Source organism: Notolepis coatsorum (genome assembly GCF_963971535.1).
Source record: "Notolepis coatsorum genome assembly, chromosome: 7".
NCBI classification, from domain to species: Eukaryota; Metazoa; Chordata; class Actinopteri; order Aulopiformes; family Paralepididae; genus Notolepis; species Notolepis coatsorum.
The window spans coordinates 12,643,605-12,666,334 of NC_140171.1; positions in this window are offsets into that span (position 1 = coordinate 12,643,605).

Genomic DNA, 22,730 nt, shown 5'->3' on the forward strand with positions numbered 1-22,730 from the left:
AAAGAAAAGGTTTGATAGGAATAAGTTGCCTCTTAACTCATTCAGAGCCACGCCCCTTTGACCATATTAGGGCTAGCGTGCCAATAAGGAAGTCAATGGGAGGACAGGGAAATTTGCGAACGGTTAAACTATATCTTAAATTATGGCTATGACTATGGGTCTAAAACAACCCCCGATTATCAATGACTTGCTTGCAGTCAACATGTACGAAACGGATTGTTTTTTCATTGGTACATTTCCGTTTTATACCGTTTTGAATACGAGTATAGTTTTGGAGATGTCTAGTAATTCCAGAGAAATTCCGCGATAATCGCGTTTAAACTGGAATACACAAAACACGTTGTCATTTTTCGGCTGATTTATGAATAGTTTTCAAATAAACGCTAGATTATCGATAGTATATGTGTACTTATGCACGCTAGAGAAGCGGGCTGAAAAATCGATAATCCATGCCGTGGTCAGCGCTAACGTTACGCACGCACACACACACACACACGCTGCGATGACGGAGAAAAAAACATCTGATTAACCCAAGACTGGTAAAATAGAGTCCTTACCTCACATCAGATGTTCTGCAAAAAGATTAATCCAATACCTGATCGCCATTCCAAATATTGATCGCGTTTATTGATCCAACGTTATAGCACCAAAACACATAATTGACGCTGCTCCCAGTGGGGGGACTCAATGCAATAGTATCCAGCTGCATGCCCGAGAACTAAAACCTGGACCGGACTTATTTTTTTGATGCACAGTCTCACCCACAGTCTCACCCAATCCAATGTGCAATACCATCCGGGAGACAATAGGTGGCGGTATTTGCCCTTTTCGAGCTCAGACCCATTCCCAATGATAACGTCAGGCTGGATGGATGAAAAATGAAATATTGCTAATAAAATAAATAACGATTAAAACCTGAGTTTTCTCGGGTCTTGGCACTCAACGCATGGCGAGTTAACAAGACTAATCTCGTGATTGGCACTGAATGGGTTAATGAAAACAAAACTAAATGTAAAAAAAAAATTGGGGGGAGCATGCCCCCGGACCCCCCTAGAGGGTCCAAGGTTCACCCACCAGTCTCACAAAATCCGGTGGGAAACACTGAACAGCATTAATATTGTTTGTGAGTTTAGCCTGCAAGTCTTATCAGTCACAAGAAAAATTATAGGGCAAAATGTGTTTTCCCAAACAAAATCATGAATAATTTGTGGAACAAGGCATGAATGTCCACAGTACAGTGTGCGTGTGCGTACCCTGGAACATGGTAGTGTAGGAGGAAGTCGTGTGCAGCTCCCAGTCGCATGATGGCAGCTGCTCTGTCTTCCTGTCGGTCAGCTTCGTCCAGGAAGGATGACAGACACTCATACACCGGTGAGTAACTGCAACACACACATTACATGATCATTTGATACCACGTCATCCTTTGATGATACCGATTCTGGGAGCTCAACCTTCTTACGTTTACGTGGCTTTGATTTCTGAAGGTGCATTATGCAGGGATTCCAACATGTTTGTGTTGATGAGATCCCATGACAAATTAATTTTAATTATTGCACGTTCCATACAAGCTCTCGCCAGGCGCACCAAGCTCCCGGTAGCCCCGCAAAAAACAACGACTTGAATACAAAAAATATTTAATATATTTAACATTATTTCATCTCCCGACAGCCGGGCTGCCCCCACATAATACTTGTGCAAATTAAATGTAAGACTTTTTAATACGCTTTAACAGTTTCAGTGCCAAAAATGAGATATTACGTTTTTGCTCGACAAGCGTCGAGTGACAAAAACGAGATATTACGTTTTTGGATCGTTTGATCTTTTTACTTTGATCCCCGCTCTACAGACTTGCCCGGAGCGATCTGCATCATTTTGGCACATCCCCACACACTAGAACTGCAATGCCGATCGACAATCACCGGGTGGCAGTATCGTCCGTGTCTGAACTGGAATAGCTTGGTGTGGATACACCTATTCTCTTTTTTTTTTGCAAGGGCCCCTCCTCCTCGGAGACGGAGCGATCGCCTCGAGATTTTTTTGCCAGACAAAAAACATGCTCGGCAAACACGACCACAGTTTTGAGTTAGAACGCCCCCACCCCCCTTGATGATTGTGTGAAGGTACATATACCTTTGATTTGGGAGTATTTGGGGTCTCAGGGGATCAGCCAGAACGGTTTGGGCTTATTGCACATAACGCGTTTTATCTCACGATCTATGAAAAAAGACTGGATTATCTTGGAAATGTGCAATGTTTAGCGTGTAATAAACTACAAACTACAGCGTGTGGAAACAGACTATTACTCCCATGTTGCACTACAAGTAATCAATGTTTGTCAAAATGAGCCACATCATGTCTCCACAGCTATAATACAAAAACACACACACAGCTTCACAAACATAGTGAAACGACCGCGGAAACGACTACAACGCTGGCATTCTAGGGGTAAAGATAAGCGATACGCGTGGCACCCAAAGTGTTAAGGCCTTAAATTGAGAATTAAGAATTTAAGACCTAAGACTGTTTAAAACCCTGCACAAAACAGTTGATTTGAATGGCCCAGGCTTTGGCCCAGGCTTTGGCCCAGGCTTTGGCCCAGGCTTGTGTCACTCACTCATGGAATTGAGGCATCAGTCGTCTTTGGCTATGCATCAGGTAGATGCAGTACTCCTCATTGAGCCGTGATTTGAATATATTCAGCAGAGAATCTGGACGTAGGAAAAATATATGTTTAATCAAGAGGAATAGTTTATGTACATACACTCAATGTGACTGTAAATGATGGAAACCGTAGTTGCCTTTAGAGCTTAAATAAAGGTTTGAAAATAAATTATAAGCAAAAAATCACAGCATATAAAATCATAAGATAACAAGGCAAGACAAAAGTAAGGATAACAAATCAATTACAACTGATACAACTTGATTGACAAAGGTTGGAGAGTAGTAGTAGCAGCAGCAGTAGTAGTAGCAGTAGTAGCAGCAGCAGTAGTAGAAGCAGTAGTAGTAGCAGCAGTAGTAGAAGCAGTAGTAGTAGCAGCAGTAGTAGAAGCAGTAGTAGTAGCAGCAGTAGTAGTAGCAGCAGTAGTAGCAGCAGCAGTAGTAGTAGCAGCAGTTCAGATTCAGAGATTCAGATCTCTGCTCCACAGCATCAAGGAATAAAATGCAACAATTTACAAAATAAAAAAGCAGGTATTTATATACAATAAACAATCAACCGTCTGCGGTATGTGCAATAAAAGTACAAATAAAAATAAAAATAATAATAATAATAATAATAATAATAATAATAATAATAATAATAATAATAATAATAATAATAATAATAATAATAATAATAATAATAATAATAATAAGTACACAGACAAGTAGGGCTGTCTTAAATACTTCAAAGCTTCGTTCGATGGCATGAGCTTCGAACATAAAAAAAAAAATCGAAGTGTAAAAATATATATATATATATTTTTTTTGGCCTCCAAAATGCATCTCCAAGGGAATATCCCTTGGAGTTGTACACGACGGCAACGCCACACAAAACATTAATAAGGCTATGCCTATGCTGCTATGACTAATGTGTTACCAAGTTGGCTAATTTAATTGTAATCATCTGCTTTTGTAGGTGCATTGTCTGATATAATTATAAATTATAAATTAAATATAATTGTTTGCTTGATAGACGAAGGTTGCAACATAATTATGTAATGTCATGTCGTTGGCTGTGAGAGCAGCCCCACTGCACCCAGGTAGCTGCGTCACAGTCACAAAAGGGGCTACTTAATTAATTAATCCAATCCACTTCATTTATAGAGCACATTTAAAAACAATAAAGTTTACCAAAGTGCTGTACAAGTCCCACAACATAAGAAAAAAAAATATATATATATTATAATTAATATATATATATATATTTTTTCCGAAGCTTCGAATTAAAATCGAAGCTCGGCCCCGAAGCTTCGATTGCCAAAAAAAACTTCGAAGGTCAGCTCTACAGACAAGCTAAAATAATTGCACATTATATTGATGCCCGAGGCTGCAGTAAGTGGCTGAGCATTGGAGCAGCATTTGAGTCGAGTAATGAGCAGATTAACTGTTCATCGGGCGTACTGTACTGCCTGTGGGTAGAAACTGTTCTTGTTATACCGGTTTGTGTTTGTTCGTATGCTGCGGTAACGGCGACCAGATGGCAGGGGGGAGAACAGCTGGTGTCCCGGGTGGATGTGGTCCTGGATGATGGAGATGGCTTTGTTCCGACACCTGGACTCATGGATCTCCTCAATGGATGGCAGTGAACACCCGATTAGGGCTGTCATGGTCGACGAGTAAATTTCATCGGTTTGCATATTCATGATCGACGCGTCGTATTGTTTTTTTTTTTATCCACTTTTTCTCCCATTTTCTATTTTTTCTCCCATCCCAATTTCGTATCATCCAATTCAACCCTCCCCTGTCACGAACGCTGTTTCTTGCCTCCCACAAGCCGGCTGCAATGTGGACTAAGTCATACATAGCACAAGTCCCCTCCGGTACTTGAGGTAACAGCAGTCGCATCTTTTCACCTGCGCAGCGCGATCTCTCAGTGGCGAGGAGTAACGCGTGGGAGGCTCACGCTGCCCCCGACACTTCCTGATTCTACTGCGCAGGCGCACCAACCGACCTGTAGGAGTCGCTGTCCACAACGCCCGATCCCCACCCATCAGTTTCCCACCCCCTAATACGGCCAATGTGTATTAGTACGGACGACCAGCTAAACTGAAAGCAATGTGGAGCGCTGGGCTCGAACAGGCGAGCCCAGCGTCTCCAGTATTCGTGGCGAGCGCCTTGCCCACTACGCCACGTAGCCGCCCTTCGACGCGTCGTATTGTTAAATGTGCCTTTTGCGGTGGACGTTCAAAGTCACGTGTAATCTAACTAATGTGCAGTGAATCACGTTCAAAATAGAATAAACTTCTCGTAGACCACTATTGGTGATTCTGCCTAGAGCCAGGACTCGACAGTCACATAACTTCTGTGTTTCGCTCCAGCTGGAAGCGAGGGGCTGACCCTGGCCGATACCCACACTTTACAGTTTAGAAGCAGCTTGGCAGCTCTTATATATATATTTTTTTTAGATTTTTTTTTTGGCGTTTTATTGCTTTATTTCTACTGGGCAGTCCAGTAGAGAGAGACAGAGAAGGAATGGGAGACAGAGTGGGGGGAAGACATTCGGCAAATAACGACGGGTTCGGGAATCGAACCCGGGTCGGCCGTGTTGCGGCTGAGCGCGCTATGTGGTTCGCCACTGGGGCGCCCTTGGCAGCTCTTCTTGATATTATTTGTATTCAATGTTTTAACACAGATACAAACAAAGCAGACAGAACAGACAAAATCAAGACGACAAAAATAAATAAAAATTTAAAAACAAGACAACCAGTCACTCCTTCGTGCCTCTTACCAGTGTTAGACATATCAAATCAGAGATTGAGAAATATATCTACAATAGACAAAGTCTTTTTACATGGCTTTGTGTAAGGGACAGCCTCACAGTTGCCATTCAGTCCACATAGTCCAGATATAATCTTTGTACAAAGTCAGGCCATCAAGAGTCCCTTCAGTTGATGCCTTTGTGAAGCTGCTGGGCTCTTCAGCCCTGCGTTCTATAGCCTGTGAACGCCTGGGAGTCACGCTGTTTCTCTGTAAACTCTGCAGGCAACGGGTCTAATAAATGTGTCTTTACATGCTTTATATCCTCGCATTTACTATATGCCTGTGTTACCTTTTTCTGTGTTAACTCGAACCTTAGTAAGAGTACAGGAGAGTGTTATCTTCACTCTAGGGCCGAAGTGGTCATGTACAGTCACGTAATTATTAACGTACTGTCCGGACTCCGGGGTAATTCCCTCTTGATGTGTGGTGGTGACAATAAACCACTGGAAACCGTTATCTTCAGGACTGTGCATTTATTTCCATTATATTCTTCATATCATGCTGTTGACTAACGTTACATATCTCACAACAAGCTACCTGCTTCTGTTGTTCTTCCTGTGTACACACTGTCTCATCACATATTCGCTCCTTGCGTAGCTGACCTGTATGCGTGGGTGCCTCCCTCTTAAAGGAACAGACCATAATCTTATAACACTACCCCCACTCTGGATGGCAATTAACAATTAAATATAATAACATTCCAGCACCCCTATGACTACACACAAAATATCCTAAACAGATTACATAGACTTTTTTTCTTTTTGAACACCCCTTGAGTCTCTGGAGTCCTTTAGGGTCACAATGCCCAAGAACATCTCCCCTTGACGGAGTAACAGTCCATAAGAAACAGTCCATAGGAAACAGTCCATTATAATCCTTAAGATAGTTGTTTCCCTTGAGAACAGGGTGAAATTGTGGAAGGTAGTGCAGTGTTAGGAATTTAAACAGTCCACCTCCTTTCAGTGCTTCTGAGGTTCCAACACACTCTGAAAAAGAAGCATGAAACACACCTACAACGCAACGAATACAGCCCCAATATAACCACAGCTCTAACTCAATATTAAAGGCAACCTCCCAGTATCCTCTCTAGCTTCTAACTGAGTAAAACACCTGCTTCACTTGTTCACCCCAAAATAATTGTATGGTCTCACTTTTCTCACCGTAAACAAGATCACCACCAAAGTAAACTTACTCATGATGCCACAGTGCCTCAAGTGTTTTTCTTTAACCAAAACAATACAAAGTCTTTCAAACAACAAACTCCTTTCAACTATTTTTTCTTTAAACAGGAGTAATATAACCCTTTTTTTTTTTAGTAAGTCACCCACTCTCCATATTTATCTGGAGGTCTCCTGGTCCTGCTAGACCTGCCCCTGGATGTTTGGCACTGAGTGGAGTCCATAACCGTTGCTTTTTGAGTATGTTGCACTGCACTACCCCCACTAGCATGAACCTCCTCTGTACTCGAGGAGACTTGGGCTGTGTGTGGCGAAGAGGGGAAAGCAACAGGGCTCAAGGGAATGTCTGTAGATGACTCTGCTTCCTGTCCACTATCACTCCCCGCCGCCGTATCCGGAAACAGATTAGCCAGGAACAGATCAGAGTCGATGAGGCTGGTATCTGGAATGGGTGGTAGAACCTCAGCAGGGTTCCAGACTTGTGCTTGTTCGATGACCCAGACATTATCCAACAGGGTACGGGAGTGGTATGGTTTGAGTTTGTCATGGTGCACTACTTTGACTTTTGCCTTAGGCCCCTTTTTGATGCGGTACACCAAGTCGTCCAGTTGGCCTAGGACAAAGTATGGCCCCTCGTATGATGGCAAGAATTTCCTCACCTTATCTCTTACTCTCTTGGTGCCTTTTACTAGGTGCCAGACAGCATCACCTGTGTGGTACAGAGTGCGGCAAACGTTCTTGTCATATTGCTTTTTGGCCCGTTCCACAGACTGACCTAGGGCATCTCTGGCGATCTGGTGAGCAAGCTCCAGCCTTTCACGGAGCTGAGTGACATACTGTGGAGGAGTCTGGGCACTTTCATGGCCGGGTGGCAGACCAGCCACCAGGTCAATTGGCTCAGTCACTTCCCGCCCAAACAACATCATGTTGGGGGTAAACCCAGTGGAGCTGTGCTTTGTTGCCCTATAGGCCATTACAGCATAGGGAATCATGATATCCCAATCCCAGTGGCAGCGTTCAGCTGTTGTGGCTAAGATATTTTGCAGAGTGGCATTGAAACGTTCAACCTGCCCATCAGACTGTGGCCTGAAAGAAGTGGTGCGCGTCTTCTCTATTCCAAGTAGTTCACACATTTTCTGAAACACTTGTGATTCAAAATTGGTGCCCTTGTCACTGTGCAAAGTCTGAGGTGCTCCAAAACGACATTCAGAGGTGAATACTTCAGCGACAGTTACAGCCTGCTCATCTGGTAGGGGATAGGCTTCCACCCATTTGCTGAAGTAGTCTTGAACTACTAACACATAGCGACTATGACGATCAGTCTCGTTGAGGGGGCCCATTATATCCAGAGCCACTCGCTCCATAGGTGCTCCAACGCGGACAGTGCCCATGGGGGCCTGGGGTGTCTTAGAGGGCCTGGCTCTGGCAGCACAGCTAGCGCATGTGCGGCACCACAGCGTGACATCTTCTCTCATACGATACCAGTAGTATCTTGTCTGCAGACGGGTGAGAGTCCGATCCACTCCAAAATGACCCCCCACAGGACCATCATGCATTTGTCTCAGGACATCTGACTGGTACATACGAGGTAGTATTATCTGAGGGTAGAATATGGTTTCCTCTGCACAATAGAAGCGTCGCACCAGAATACCTTCTTTGAAATACAGTCTTTTCCACTGACTCCAATATGTTTTGGTGGCCGGGCTATGAGGTGAGATCTCCGCCCATGAGGGACGTTCTGTTCCCTGTTCCAGCGCTTTCCTGATGGGAGTGATATCAGGGTCAGCTATCTGAGCCTCCCTCAGCTGCTCAACGGTCCAACCGTGGAATAATTGCGCCTCTGTAGTCTCTGTGAGAAGAATCCTTTCTTCAGTTTGTGAATTTCCATCAGACCTTAAGTCCTCCACACCTGTGCTTCCCATTCCAGGGGATGGGGAGTCCACTACCCCCACTAAGCTCAACTCTATGGGATGAGCTTCAGTAGTTCCTGCTGTCACACTACCGCCCAGGTCACACTGCACAGCCTGATGTCTTGACTTTTCCATGTTCAACAACGGGTCTGGCACTTTGCAAGGGCAGAACTGACGACAAGGCCTTCTAGACAGAACATCGGCATTGCAGTGCTGCCGTCCTGGGCGATGGATCACCTTGAAGTTGTATTCACCAAGCTTCTCAAGCCATCTGGCTAACTGTCCCTCAGGCTCCTTCATCCGTATTAGCCAGCGGAGGCTACTATGATCCGTGCGGACGGTGAAAGATCTTCCCAGCAGGTACTGGCGGAAGTGTGATGTGAATTCCACCACGGCTAGCAACTCCCTCCGTGTGGTACAGTAGTTTTGTTCAGTCTGGGAGAGTCTTCTACTGCCATATGCCAGCACACGCTCCTCACCGTCCTGCATCTGAGAAAGGACAGCTCCGATTCCAGTGTCACAAGCATCTGTGTCTAGAATGAGGTCCCCGGTATCAAGGGGGTAGCCAAGGACAGGTGCAGTGGTAAGTAGTTGCTTTAGTTTATCAAATGCCTCCTGGCATTCCTGTGTCCAGTGGAAACGGGCATACTTTTTGGTCAGGGCATGTAGAGGTTGAGCGACAGCAGCAAAGTCTTTTACAAAACGTCTGTAGTATGACGCGAGGCCTACAAACTGGCGGACCTCACTGACGTCGGATGGTGTAGGCCACTCTCTGACTTTCTGGACTTTCTGTGAGTCGGTAGCGACCCCCTGCTCGGAGACGATGTGCCCGAGGTAGGCTACTTGCCGTTGGAACAGGCAACACTTTGCTGGTTTCAATTTCAACTTGGCTTGGCGCAGTCGGTCAAACACCTGGGATAGCCGCTGCAGCATTTCTGGTACATCTTTTCCCAGTGTAATGATGTCATCTAAGTATACTAAGCAGGTCTCCCATTGCATGCCAGCAAGGACGCGGTCCATTAGACGTTGAAACGTTGCTGGGGCGTTACATAGCCCAAACGGCATGACATTCCACTCAAAGAGCCCCTTCCTGCTGCAGAATGCTGAGGCCTTGCGTGCTCTGGGGGTTAGTTCCACCTGCCAATAGCCAGATGCAAGGTCCAGAGTGCTGAACCATTTGGCGCTGGATAAGGTGTCCAGAGTATCTTGAATACGAGGTAATGGGTACGCATCTTTAATGGTACAGTCATTCAAAGCCCTGTAGTCCACACAGAGACGATAAGTATCGTCCTTTTTGCGTACCATGACAATGGGCGCGGCCCAACTGCTGTGGCTGTTACGGGCGAGTCCAGTCTCGAGGCTCTGCTGTATCTGCTGGTCAGCATTCAGTTGTTTTTCCTGGGCCATGCGGCGGGGGTGTTGTTTCACTGGGACACCTGGCAGGGTTTGAATGTCATGTTGCACTAGGTTAGTACGGCCTAGGTCAGTGGGTCCTGTAGAGAAGATGTCGCCGTAGTCTTGCAGGAGCTTCGCTAGACTGCACTTTTCCCCGGTAGTTAGCTCAATGGAACTCTGGGCGTACAGAGTAGTGAGATGTTCTGGCACGGTGGGGAAGGCACGGTCGGACTGTTGGGATTCAGTGATGATGGTAGGGGGCTCCATTATCTCAACAGACTGGAGAAACCCTGCTACAGCTCCTTTCTTGATGGTAACATCAGTGGTTCCTGGGTTAAATACTCTGATTGGTATACTCTTACTGGGCTGGGCTCCTACTAAGACCCGGGCCACCAGCAATCGGTGCTTCTCAACAAAGCCTTTTGTAGGGCATAGCATCACCTCTCCTTTCACAGGGGTCCGGAAATGAGCATTTCCCGGTATAATGTACTCACGTCCTGGTGCTAGAACTGTGGTGCGAGCTACTCTTACTGCATGTGCTCTCGGCCTGTTGTCCGGATGGAAGTATTGTATTTGTTCACCGAACAACACAATCTTTCGGTTGCCAAAGTCCAGATGTGCTCTTGACTGCTCTAAGAATGGATGGCCCAGGATGGCCTCAGCACTGCCTGGCAGGTCGGCAAGTATGAAATCTACACCCACAGTCTGGCTGCCAATCTGAACAGGTAAGTGAACTTCACCCAAAGCAGGGACATTCCCAGGACCAATGCCATGCAGGGACTGTACAGTTGATGGCTGGATAGGTGGTCTGACCTCCGGGTGGATAGAATTATAGTATCGCAAAGGCAGCACATTTCTCCCTGCCCCAGAGTCTAAGATGGCACAAATCTCCATGTCATACATCAGCAGGTGGATACACATTTCTGGGCTCTCACCTTTACCACTGGACCCTCTGCGTGCATTTTGGTTTTTGGAGACATTCAAAACTGTGTCCGCCTGCAGCTTAGTTGGGTTTGTTAGAGAGTGGCAATTACGCCACATGTGTCCAATACCCGAGCAGTTGTGACAGCGGATGCTATCCCAATTTGTATCTTTTTGTCTCCTTTGTTTGTATTGCGCGGGGTGGTTCTGGTTCTGCTTTGTGGGTGCTGGTGCTGCACCATTATTTCCCTCAGCTTCATCAGAGTGGGCATAATCACGCACCATAGCCATTCTGGTTCTCCGCTCAGCTACATTCCGTGCTCCAGTCTGCATGAGCTGTGCAACGCTGGTAGCTGCTCTCCTGGTAGTTTCATAACGACGAGCAATGTCGTAAGCTTGGGCTAATGTGCGAGGTCGGTCTTCTAGGAGCTTCTGAATAATGTTGGCGTCCCCCATAGCATTAGTGAACACCTCAACACTGATTGCATCCTGCTCCTTTTCAGAACGGTCAGCGTATGCAATAGACACTTTCTCATATATGTCGTCCCTCAAGATGTGTAGTGCCTCACCTGGCAGGCGGATTCGTTGCCTTAACTCGATGGCAACAGCCACTGCATACTCTGATGATGGGCCATAAGCAACCTCCACCTCCTCAACAATGTCTCTGTAGTCCCAGCGTGCTGACCTTGGGTTGCGGTGGACCACTGCTCCTGCTGCACCTATGAGACAGAACCTCAACTGGACAGCCATAGTGTTCTCTGACCAGCGATTAGCCTCAGCACAGCTCTCAAAGCGCTGCAAGAAGTCCTTCCATGGTGTGGTGCCATCATACTGACCCGGTTGTAGTGTAGGAATCCTCTCTCGCTGAACACTGTCGTCCTCGCTGTCTGAAGACGGGTTGTACTGCACACGCCGGGGCAGCCGGCCACTTGGATGGAAGCCTGCTCGCCTGCGATGGGACTGATCATAGCCATAAGTCACAGCTTCATTACCTCCATGGACCGGTGTACTCTGCCTGTGGTGTACAGCGCCCTCTGGCTGCACCTGACGGGAACACACACCCGGTGTCACAGGGGTGGAAAGCAGGGTTGCAGGTTCAATATGTGGGGAATAGACTGTCACATTGTTCATAGGTGTGCTGTCCATAAAGGCTGCTGGTTTAGCAGCAATGCAGGGGTTAATGTTATGGGTAGCTGCATCTCCTATGGTCATTGAATGCATTTGTCCATACAACATATTCATATGGGGAGGCTCAGTTCCATAATGACTTTGCTGCATTTCAATGCCACTGTCTCTCATACTTTGATCATTCATATGAGCAAAGGGGTTTGTGCTTGACAACGACAGATGAGCATGTGGGTAATTGTCACTGGCCATTATCAATGGCTTATTACGTGCAGTAAATGGGTTTGACATTGCACCAGTAGGGGGCAGCTGATCCTCTGTTATGAACGGGTTGAGGCTTTGTCCATGTTGGTACTTCATTTCACGTCTCAGGTTAGCGACATCAGACTGAGAGTACATGGTTGTAGTTGTGGGGGTTAACATGAATGGGTTAGAGTAGTTGATCACTTGCTCTTCATAGTTGGTCATTTCCCCGTCAACGTTACTTCCATGGGCCGTCATCTTCTCAACTCAGTTCATTGACTGACGAAATTGCCTCATGCGTCTATTAGCATGAGCTAACTATACGTGTCCATAGTTTACAACTCATTGATGAAATCAGGATTTTTCATATCCCGGACTCGAGCCCCCAATGTTACCTTTTTCTGTGTTAACTCGAACCTTAGTAAGAGTACAGGAGAGTGTTATCTTCACTCTAGGGCCGAAGTGGTCATGTACAGTCACGTAATTATTAACGTACTGTCCGGACTCCGGGGTAATTCCCTCTTGATGTGTGGTGGTGACAATAAACCACTGGAAACCGTTATCTTCAGGACTGTGCATTTATTTCCATTATATTCTTCATATCATGCTGTTGACTAACGTTACATATCTCACAACAAGCTACCTGCTTCTGTTGTTCTTCCTGTGTACACACTGTCTCATCACATATTCGCTCCTTGCGTAGCTGACCTGTATGCGTGGGTGCCTCCCTCTTAAAGGAACAGACCATAATCTTATAACACCTGTCACGGTTAAAAACCTTTTTAACTAACGTTAGCTGCTAGTGCTAACTAAGCTAAGCTAGCTCACAGGCACAGGAGAAATCAGTTTCATGGAGTTCTAATAGTGATGAATGGGGGGGGGGGGTCTCTCTCTCCCTCTTTCTCTCTGTACGTTCAATGATGATGATCAATGAAGTAGCCTAAATGTACACTATAAAAAACGAACTTGATAGTTGATAATAAATATTTCACTTCATTAGCAAAAATATTGTAACATCATTAAGTCTGCTATAAGCTATTCTCCCTCTTGTGTGTGTGTGTGTGTGTGTGTGTGTGTGTGTGTGTGCATATATTTACTATATGCTACTCTTTTTCACATGGATTAGGCTAAGTAATTAGCTTTAACAATTCTGATTCCTGAGCCTATTTTATTGAAAAGGAAGATATTGATTTAAATACGTATATAGCCTATATATAAAAAATACATTTTAATCGTATCTCCTGTGCTGGCACAAGCACTACCGTAGCGTGGAGTGGAGAGATAACACACAACACAATACATATAATAATTCATGCAAATATACTAAAAAGCTATTTATGGCCGGTAATAATCTCTCTGGCTGGTCGTTTTTTAAATCTAAAGCTAAAAAGAATGAGGATACTCATTAAAGGAAAACTCCAACATTTTGGGAAATTAGCTTATTTGCCATCTACCCTGGAGTTAGACAAGAAGATACATACCTTTTTTCTTCTCTGTGCATGCAGTAGGAATAGGAAGACGTGCACCGTTAGCCTAGCTTAGCGTCAGTCACTGGAAGTAGGTTCCTCCATTAGCCTAGTTCCCAACGTCTTCCTACTCCTACTGCATGCACAGAGAAGAAAAAGGTATGTATCTTCTTGTCTAACTCCAGGGTAGATGGCAAATAAGCTAATTTCCCAAAATGTTGGAGTGTTCCTTTAAACATTTTGAAATATTCAATTGAAATATTTCTGGTAAATTAATGGTTAATGATGAATCGATAAAATAATCAACTGATTAATCGATAACAAAATTGTCGCTAGTGACAGCCCTAACACCCGATGATCTTTTCTGCCGTCCTCACGACCCTCTGGATGGCTTTCTTATCCTGAGTGGTGGTGTTGCCATGCCACACGGTGACACAGCTCGTCAGTACGCTCTCTACGGTGCCTCTGTAGAAGTTCACAAGCCATTGCGTGCTTATGCCACACTTCCTGGGGCGCCGCAGGGGGTAGAGGCGCTGGTGGGCCTTCTTGAGCATGACCTCCGTGTTGTAGGTCCACCTTAGGTCATCGGAGATCTGGAGTCCTAGGAACCGGAAGCAGTTGACGACCTCCACTGGTATCCCATCCAGGCGGATTGGTTGCCCTGATGTCGCCTGAAGTCCACGATGAGCTCCTCCTTAGTCTTGCTGGCATTCAGTGCAAGGCTGTTGTCCTTGCACCAACGTGTCAGCTGGACTAGCTCATCTCTGTCTCATCATTGTTGTTTATCAGTCCGATGACTGTTGTGTCGTCTACAAACTGGATAATCCTGTTGCTGTTGTGTGTGGCTGTACAGTCATATGTGAACAGAGTAGGAGTAGTAGCAGTGGTGGTAGTAGTAGACGTAGTAGTAGTAGTAGTAGTAGTAGTAGTAGTAGTAGTAGTAGTAGTAGTAGTAGTAGTAGTGGTAGTGGTAGTAGTAGTAGCAAGCAGTAGTAGTAGTAGCAGCAGCAGTAGTAGTAGTAGTAGTAGTAGTAGTAGTAGTGGTAGTAGTGGTAGTAGTAGTAGTAGTAGTAGGGCTGACCCCTATTAATCGATTAGTCAACTAATCGGTCGAAAGGGGCCGTAGTCGACTGGCCAACCTCTTAGTCGAATATAATAATAAAAAAAAAAAAAAAGTATTAATTTTTTTTTTTTTTTTTTAATCATTCTTTCCAAAAGAAAATAGGCCTAGAAGCGTGGCTAACGCTAATGGCACGCATACCAGAGGCTAACTGCCTATGAAAACAGGCACAGAGGCACTGAAAGAGGATTTCACCCATCTAATGAACACACTAGACTAGACAAATATCAAGATGTATCCATCAGTGGACCAATTGCATGCTTTTCCAAATCCTTAGTCGGGGACAGCCCTAAGTAGTAGTAGTAGTAGTGGTAGTAGTAGTAGCAAGCAGTAGTAGTAGTAGCAGCAGCAGTAGTAGTAGTAGTAGTAATAGTTTTAGTTCATTGATCTAGTAATATTCGATGTCAATATCCTATGTATCTGTGCACCTATTGTCTCCCCCATGATGCAAGCTGTAGCCTGGGCGTCTCTCAGTCTGACCTGCTGACCTCTGGCTGTAGGCTCCTTCCACACACACCCACACACACACAGGGCTCCCTGTACATCCTGATCACGCGCCTCACGCACACTCCTCTTCTGACGCGCACACGCACACACACTCACGTACACACACACACACATCGCTCACCCACACTTACAAACACATACACACAGTTACACACCAACTCTTATGAGAACTGTCAGGAATATCACAAACCATTAGATGGATGTTAACCAGATGGCCCCCTTAGACAACATCCATTAACAGACACACACACCACACAGACTAGCACACACACACCACACACACACACATACATACATACATACACACAAATACATACACACACACCCCTCCCCTTCTCTCTCTGTCCAAGAGGGTATATATGTCATGTAATGTGGGTACTCTTTCTTCTTCTTCTTCTGGTGGTGCGAGGAGCTGAGCCCGTGCGGGGTGACTGTTCTTCTTCTCTGTGTAATAAAAGCTCTGTTCGAAATACTCTGTCTTCCGCAAATCTTTTGGTCAACTGGTCCACAACCATATCAATTAAGAATTCATGAGGGACAGGTTATCCCTTTCAGTAGTAGTAGTAGTAGTGGTAGTAGCAGCAGTAGTAGTAGCAGTAGTAGTAGCAGCAGTAGTAGTAGTAGTAGCAGCAGTGATAGTAGTAGTAGTAGTAGTGGTAGTAGTAGTAGTAGCAGTGATAGTAGTAGTAGTAGTAGTAGTAGTAGTAGTAGTAGTAGTAGTAGTAGTAGTAGTAGTAGCAGCAGTAGTGGTGGTAGTGGTAGTAGTAGTAGCAAGCAGTAGTAGTAGTAGCAGCAGCAGTAGTAGTAGTAGTAGTAGTAGTGGTAGTAGTGGTAGTAGTAGTAGTAGTAGCAGTGATAGTAGTAGTAGTAATAGTTATAGTAGTAGTAGTACTGTATTATATGTAAATGCGTGTGTACTTTTATGTGAAAAATCAGAACATCATTTTGAGAATACACACTATGAAATCAGGACATTTGGCATTTTGGGGACCCAATGGAGACATGTTCGACGTCCTGATTATGTATGACAAGCTACTGTAATATTATTAGTATCATCACTGCTAAGGTTAGGGTTTAGGTTATAGTTAAGATTAGGTTATGTCTGTGTGTACCTGCATGTCGGAGGTGATTGTCTAGGTCTGACACCTGCAGGTTGAAGGCTCTCAGGTTTCCCAGCAGCAGGTTGTCACGGTGATGGCTCCAGAACACACTCTTCTTGTGGCTGTTGCAGTGACAGATGTTTTGCACACACCACACCTTACACTGGAACACACACACAGGAAGAGTCACTACGGAACACACACCACACCTTACACTGGAACACACACACACACATTACACTGGAACAGACACAGGAAGTCACTACAGAACACACACCACACCTTACACTGGAACACACACACAGGAAGAGTCACTACAGAACACACACCACACCTTACACTTACACTGGAACACACACACACACACACACACACACACACACACACACACACACACACACAGGAAAAGTCACTACAGAACACACACCACACCTTACACTGGAACACACACAGGAAGGGTCACTACGGAACACACACACCACACCTTACACTGGAACACACACACAGGAAGAGTCACTACGGAACACACACCACACCTTACACTTACACTGGAACACACACACACACACACACACACACACACACACACACACAGGAAGAGTCACTACAGAACACACGCCACACCTTACACTGGAACACACACACAGGAAGAGTCAGTACAGGCCTCCAACAGTGTACTAGAACACACAGGAAGACAGTACAGGCCTCCAACAGTGTACTAGAACACACAGGAAGACAGTACAGGCCTCCAACAGTGTACTAGAACACACAGGAAGACAGTACAGGCCTCCAACAGTGTACTAGAACACACAGGAAAAGAAAAGAGAATTCAAATATGTTATTTCCATGGCCTATGAAAGTTCAATCCATATTTGTGAACATGGGCTCCTCTCTCTCCCAAAGCCAGAAACCAGAGAGGTGAGACTCAACCTTGTGATGTCATCAGGTAGAAATGGGAGACTGATTTTGTGGACCCACAGAATGTTTGTTTGAGTTTTATACTCCAATGAGCTTTATTCCATCGTAGCGTTTTCTAGGGCTGACCTTCGAATTTTCTTTTGGAATTCGAAGCTTCGGGGCAGAGATTCGATTTTAATTCGAAGCGTCGAGATAAAAAAATAAAAATAAAAATAATTTATGTATTTAAAAAAATAAAGTATGTTGTGGGACTTGTACAGCACTTTGTTCAACTTTGTCAGTGCTGTAAAGTTTAAACCATTTTAAATCTTAGACAAACGAAACACTTTGCTTTCATGAAATATTGTAAGCCGTCATGAGGCTTTATAAAAGCAGCACAATGAACACAAATCTGTCAGTGCCGAGTCCGACCTCATCTTAAATAACAAACAGCATTGCTTGTTGTAATTAACAAAGAGAGGCAGAGTTGATTTTGCACAAAAAAACTAAAATATATAGATTTTTCTCTTTTTTATATATTCGGATTTCGGATTTTATTTTCATATTCGAATCCCATGCCCATCAAACGAAGCTTCGAAGTATTTAAGACAGCCCTAGCGTTTTCACTTCTGAAACTGAAAATGTCTCCATCGCCCTGGGCGCTTTCAGTGTCAACCTTTACTATCTCTCCCAATTCATTGTCTATGGAGCAGCTCCAGACTTTATACTTGAAGTTTGAGTTTTAACAAGTCCACTACCACACTATAGAAGGTTAACCCTGATAGTTAATTGATTGAACATTTTATTAACAGATTGCAGAATGGGTACAATACAGTACGGCTCAATACACACAATTGTTAAGGGGATGCAGACCAGAGAAAGACTTTCGTCTTGTTTACATCAGGGTCCCCCATTTTCAATTCATCATAAAGGTTAAAAGTTAACCTTCTGTAGTGTGGTAGTGAAAGCGTTAACCCTTTGTAGTGGGGTAGTGAAAGCGTTTTTATGTTTTTGGATCAGGGAGGGAGTTGTTCTCACTAATATTTCTGGACCGTCTTAGACCATAGGAATAACACGTATGAATTGTTAAATTGGGTGTAGCTCCCCTTTAATCAAATGTCATCTTCCACATCTAGTTTTGTAATCCAACTGGTAAACATCATTTCAATGTCATCAAATAGCACGGCACCCCTTCAACCTCTCCCCAGAGGACCAACAACAAGCACCCATTCAACCTCTCCCCAGAGGACCAACAACAAGCACCCATTCAACCTCTCCCCAGAGGACCAACAACAAGCACCCCTTCAAGCTCTCCCCAGAGGACCAACAAGCACCCCTTCAACCTCTCCCCAGAGGACCAACAAGCACCCCTTCAACCTCTCCCCAGAGGACCAACAAGCACCCATTCAACCTCTCCCCAGGAGGACCAACAAGCACCCCTTCAACCTCTCCCCAGAGGACCAACAACAAGCACCCCTTCAACCTCTCCCCAGAGGACCAACAACAAGCACCCCTTCAACCTCTCCCCAGAGGACCAACAACAAGCACCCATTCAACCTCTCCCCAGAGGACCAACAACAAGCACCCCTTCAACCTCTCCCCAGAGGACCAACAACAAGCACCCATTCAACCTCTCCCTATGGACATTAGGGAGGCTAGATCACTACATATTTTTAAAGGTAAGCTAAAAACGTACCTCTTCACCTTCGCCTTTTAATACACTGTGCCGCTTGGGAACTATTTTATTGCACTGCACTATTTTACTCCATCGTATGCTCTTGAGATAATTTATGTCTATTTTATTGCACTGCTCTTAGTCTATTTTTATACTCACTCCTTTCTTTTTCATAGATTTTAACACTTTGGTTGCCTTGGGTTAAATTCATGATATACCATAGATTGCCAGCTCTATTTGTCTATGGAGAAGTACCCCTTCTTTGCAGGGCTATAACTTTTTAAATTCTATTGCTACATTGCCATTATTAGGGCCCATTCAAAGTCCTATATGTATTGTTCATTGTGTAGCAACGTTAAACTTTTTCATTCACATATTCATAGTAAAGTATGGTCTAATGTATAAGTATGTTTTCATCTCTTTCTGCAGCTTTCTCCAGAACGTGATCTATAGCCCCAAATGCATTATATTGATGATGCAATACAGTTTTATAGCAATCAGCGCGATATAAAAAATTCCAACTAGACGTACTTCTAGAAGTTACTACACGTCATCTGATGTTGACCGGATGAGCTAGGGGGCGTTTATAATTCCGTGGGCAGCGTTATACCAATCATCTAATGTGGGTCAAATGTTGATAATAGCCGTTAGTATCGAAGACGGTAACGTTACACGCTGAAACTCACCCCAGTCTCCGCGCGCCGTTGGGCGATCATCGTAGAGTTGAAATCTTATCATTATGGGATGTAAATTTACCCGGTCCATCTCCAGCTTGTATAATGGTATATACGTCCAAATCATGTTGTTTATCGAGTTATTGGCAATCGATCACTGTGTAGCGTGACGAGCCAGAGTCCCGGGACCTATAGCGAGCGCCCGGAAGTACTACGGACGTCTAGCACAACCTCTATGCCACTTCCTGTTAAAGCGATTGCGCCGATCGGCCACCAGATGGCGCTCCTGAACCGCCAGAGAGCTCAGTGGGTCCTGCTGGTGGATCTCAGGCCAGCGGAGGGGACATATGAATCCGATCGCAGATTTTTGAAATATTGATATAAGGACGCTGTACAGCGTCCTCCGGCAACTTGAGCATGGCCCGCAATGACGTCAAAACACGTTTCATGGCAGTCAAAGTGTTAATGACAGAAATCGATTACAATATCAATTATCTGCTAATTGTATGCCCGTCTACAATTATATAAAATGTTATTCAAATTGTATGCCTATGCCTAATTTGTCTCTACGTCACTGCTGTGGAGTACTTTGGGCTGCAATTCTTGTATGAAAGGTGCTGTACAAATAAAGTACATTATTATTATCCTCAGTTTCACTGGTAACAATTAACCTATCCCAAGCCCTGCCCTCTTCCCTTGACCCGCCTATCACAAGCTTTGCTTTCCTCGCCAAGAGAGGGCAGAGCTGTTGGGATTGGTCAATTAAGAGCGGTTAACCCTTTCACTGCTGCACTACCAAAACGGTTAACCCTTTCACTGTGACAATATACAGAAGGTTAACCCTTTCACTGCCACACGACAGCCGGTTAACCCTTTCACTGCCACACGACAGAAGGTTAACCCTTTACTATCACACAACCGACGGTCGCGTGGCAGTGAAAGGGTTAAGGGCTGACACAAGTATCATTGCACCACTAACACACACACACACACGCTCCCCGTCTTTCACTCACATGGATACACACGTACCATTGATGCTAGTTTGTCGCAGACATAGCAGAAGCATTGATCACAGAACAGCCGGTTACTGCCGACTGGACCGAGGACGTCGTGATCCGTTGGCCTGAGGACAGAAGAGACATTGCAACTACTTGAAGCCCTGAGGAAGAGACACACACACTTACAGACGGTGTGCTTGTTTAGCATGTTGCACATTTTGGGAACCTGTGCACTTAGGGCTGCATGATTAATGAAACACGGTCAACTGCGATATTGATTGTCTGCCCTTCTACATCAAATCAAGTGCTCCCCGTTCCTCAGGTACATTGTCTGACCATGTGCAGCTGGTCCTGTGCGCTGCGAGCTCCGTCCTGTTTAGGGTTGGGCACCGAAAACCGGTTCTAATAGGAACCGGTTCCTAACTTAAGTAACATATCGCTGCTGTCGGGACAAAACCTCATAACTCCATTTAATTTTTTTTTTTTTTTATATAAATCAACTCCGTAGATCATCCTCCATATGTGTGTGTGGGTTTTACAAAGTTTAAACAATGGGAAAGCATTAAACCGATCATCTGTCTAAACCTCCTAACTCTATTCACCCTCAAATCTGTGTTCGTTTTTTTCATCTGCTGAAAAGTTGGGTTTTTGGAGTTATGAGGTTTTGTCCCGACAGCAACGATATTTGCATTTCGATTCTTAATTTCGATTCTAAAAAGAAAAAAATTATTTGTTTTTTGTTAATTAATACCCTAGTTACAGTACAGTACAGCAACCAAATTAAACTGTATCAAGTCAACTGAAAATGTGAATAGTATGAAAAAAGCTGTGACCTGTACCTCAAAGAATCGGAATCGAGAATCGTTTAGAACAGGAATCGATATGGAGAATCGGAATCGGAATCGTTCAAATCCAAACGATGCCCAACCCTAGTCCTGTTGGCAGGTATTTTACATCAATGTAAATGTGCTAGAATTAGTTAATGAGCCCGTTTTCATCTGTAGTCCCTGCCTACCACCATGTGCAGCATGTGCAGTACCGTAAACGTAATTTCCATTGATCATACTTAATAATCCTGATCACAATATCAAGAATAATAAATGCAATGATTGTTTTTGTCGTAATCGTGCAGCCCCTACCTGCACTCGTCGACTGATCGGGGTCGGCCCTAATTTGATGGTTCCCATTGTGCCAGTCAACCTATATGGAGGGTGTGTGCCTGAAGTGTATTGCACTCACGTGAACAGGTGTGTGGTGCAGTCGTAGTGAGGGAGTATTCTACTCACGTGAACAGGTTTGTGGTGCAGTCGTAGTGAGGCAGTATTCTACTCATGTGAACAGGTGTGTGGTGCAGTCGTAGTGAGGGAGTATTCTACTCACGTGAACAGGTGTGTGGTGCAGTAGTAGCGTGAGGCAGTATTCTACTCATGTGAACAGGTGTGTGGTGCAGTCGTAGCGTGAGGCAGTATTCTACTCACGTGAACAGGTGTGTGGTGCAGTCGTAGCGTGAGGCAGTATTCTACTCACGTGAACAGGTGTGTGGTGCAGTCGTAGCGTGAGGCAGTGTTCTACTGTGGTAACATTGACTGTGTATTTCATAACTAATATGTGTGTATAAATTAGAAAACCAAAATGCAAGAAATCTGGGGTGCCGTTTGGAACAAACAGTATCAGGTTTCAGTGTTGTGTGACATTCTGGGGAGAGCCTTCAGGCCAACCTCCACACAAACAGATTACTCAACTGTTAGCAGATTTCAGAGACAGTCAACCAAACCCCCGCTGTTGTTGAAACTGTATTTAGGAAAGTCATTTCAACAAACCCCCACTCTAAACAAATGTACTCAACTGCTTAGAACAGAAGGAAAACAGCCACTCAACCCCCACTCGTGTGACGGAGGCCTGTATGTAAATGTGGCCACACCTAACAGATTACAGGCAGAGAAACAGAGGTCTGGTCACAGACCTAACTTGCTTTTGCTAAAGGTTCATGGAAATGGTCATCAACAAGATCATATTAATTAAACTGACGTATTAGATAAAAGGTATTTGAATGTCATTTAG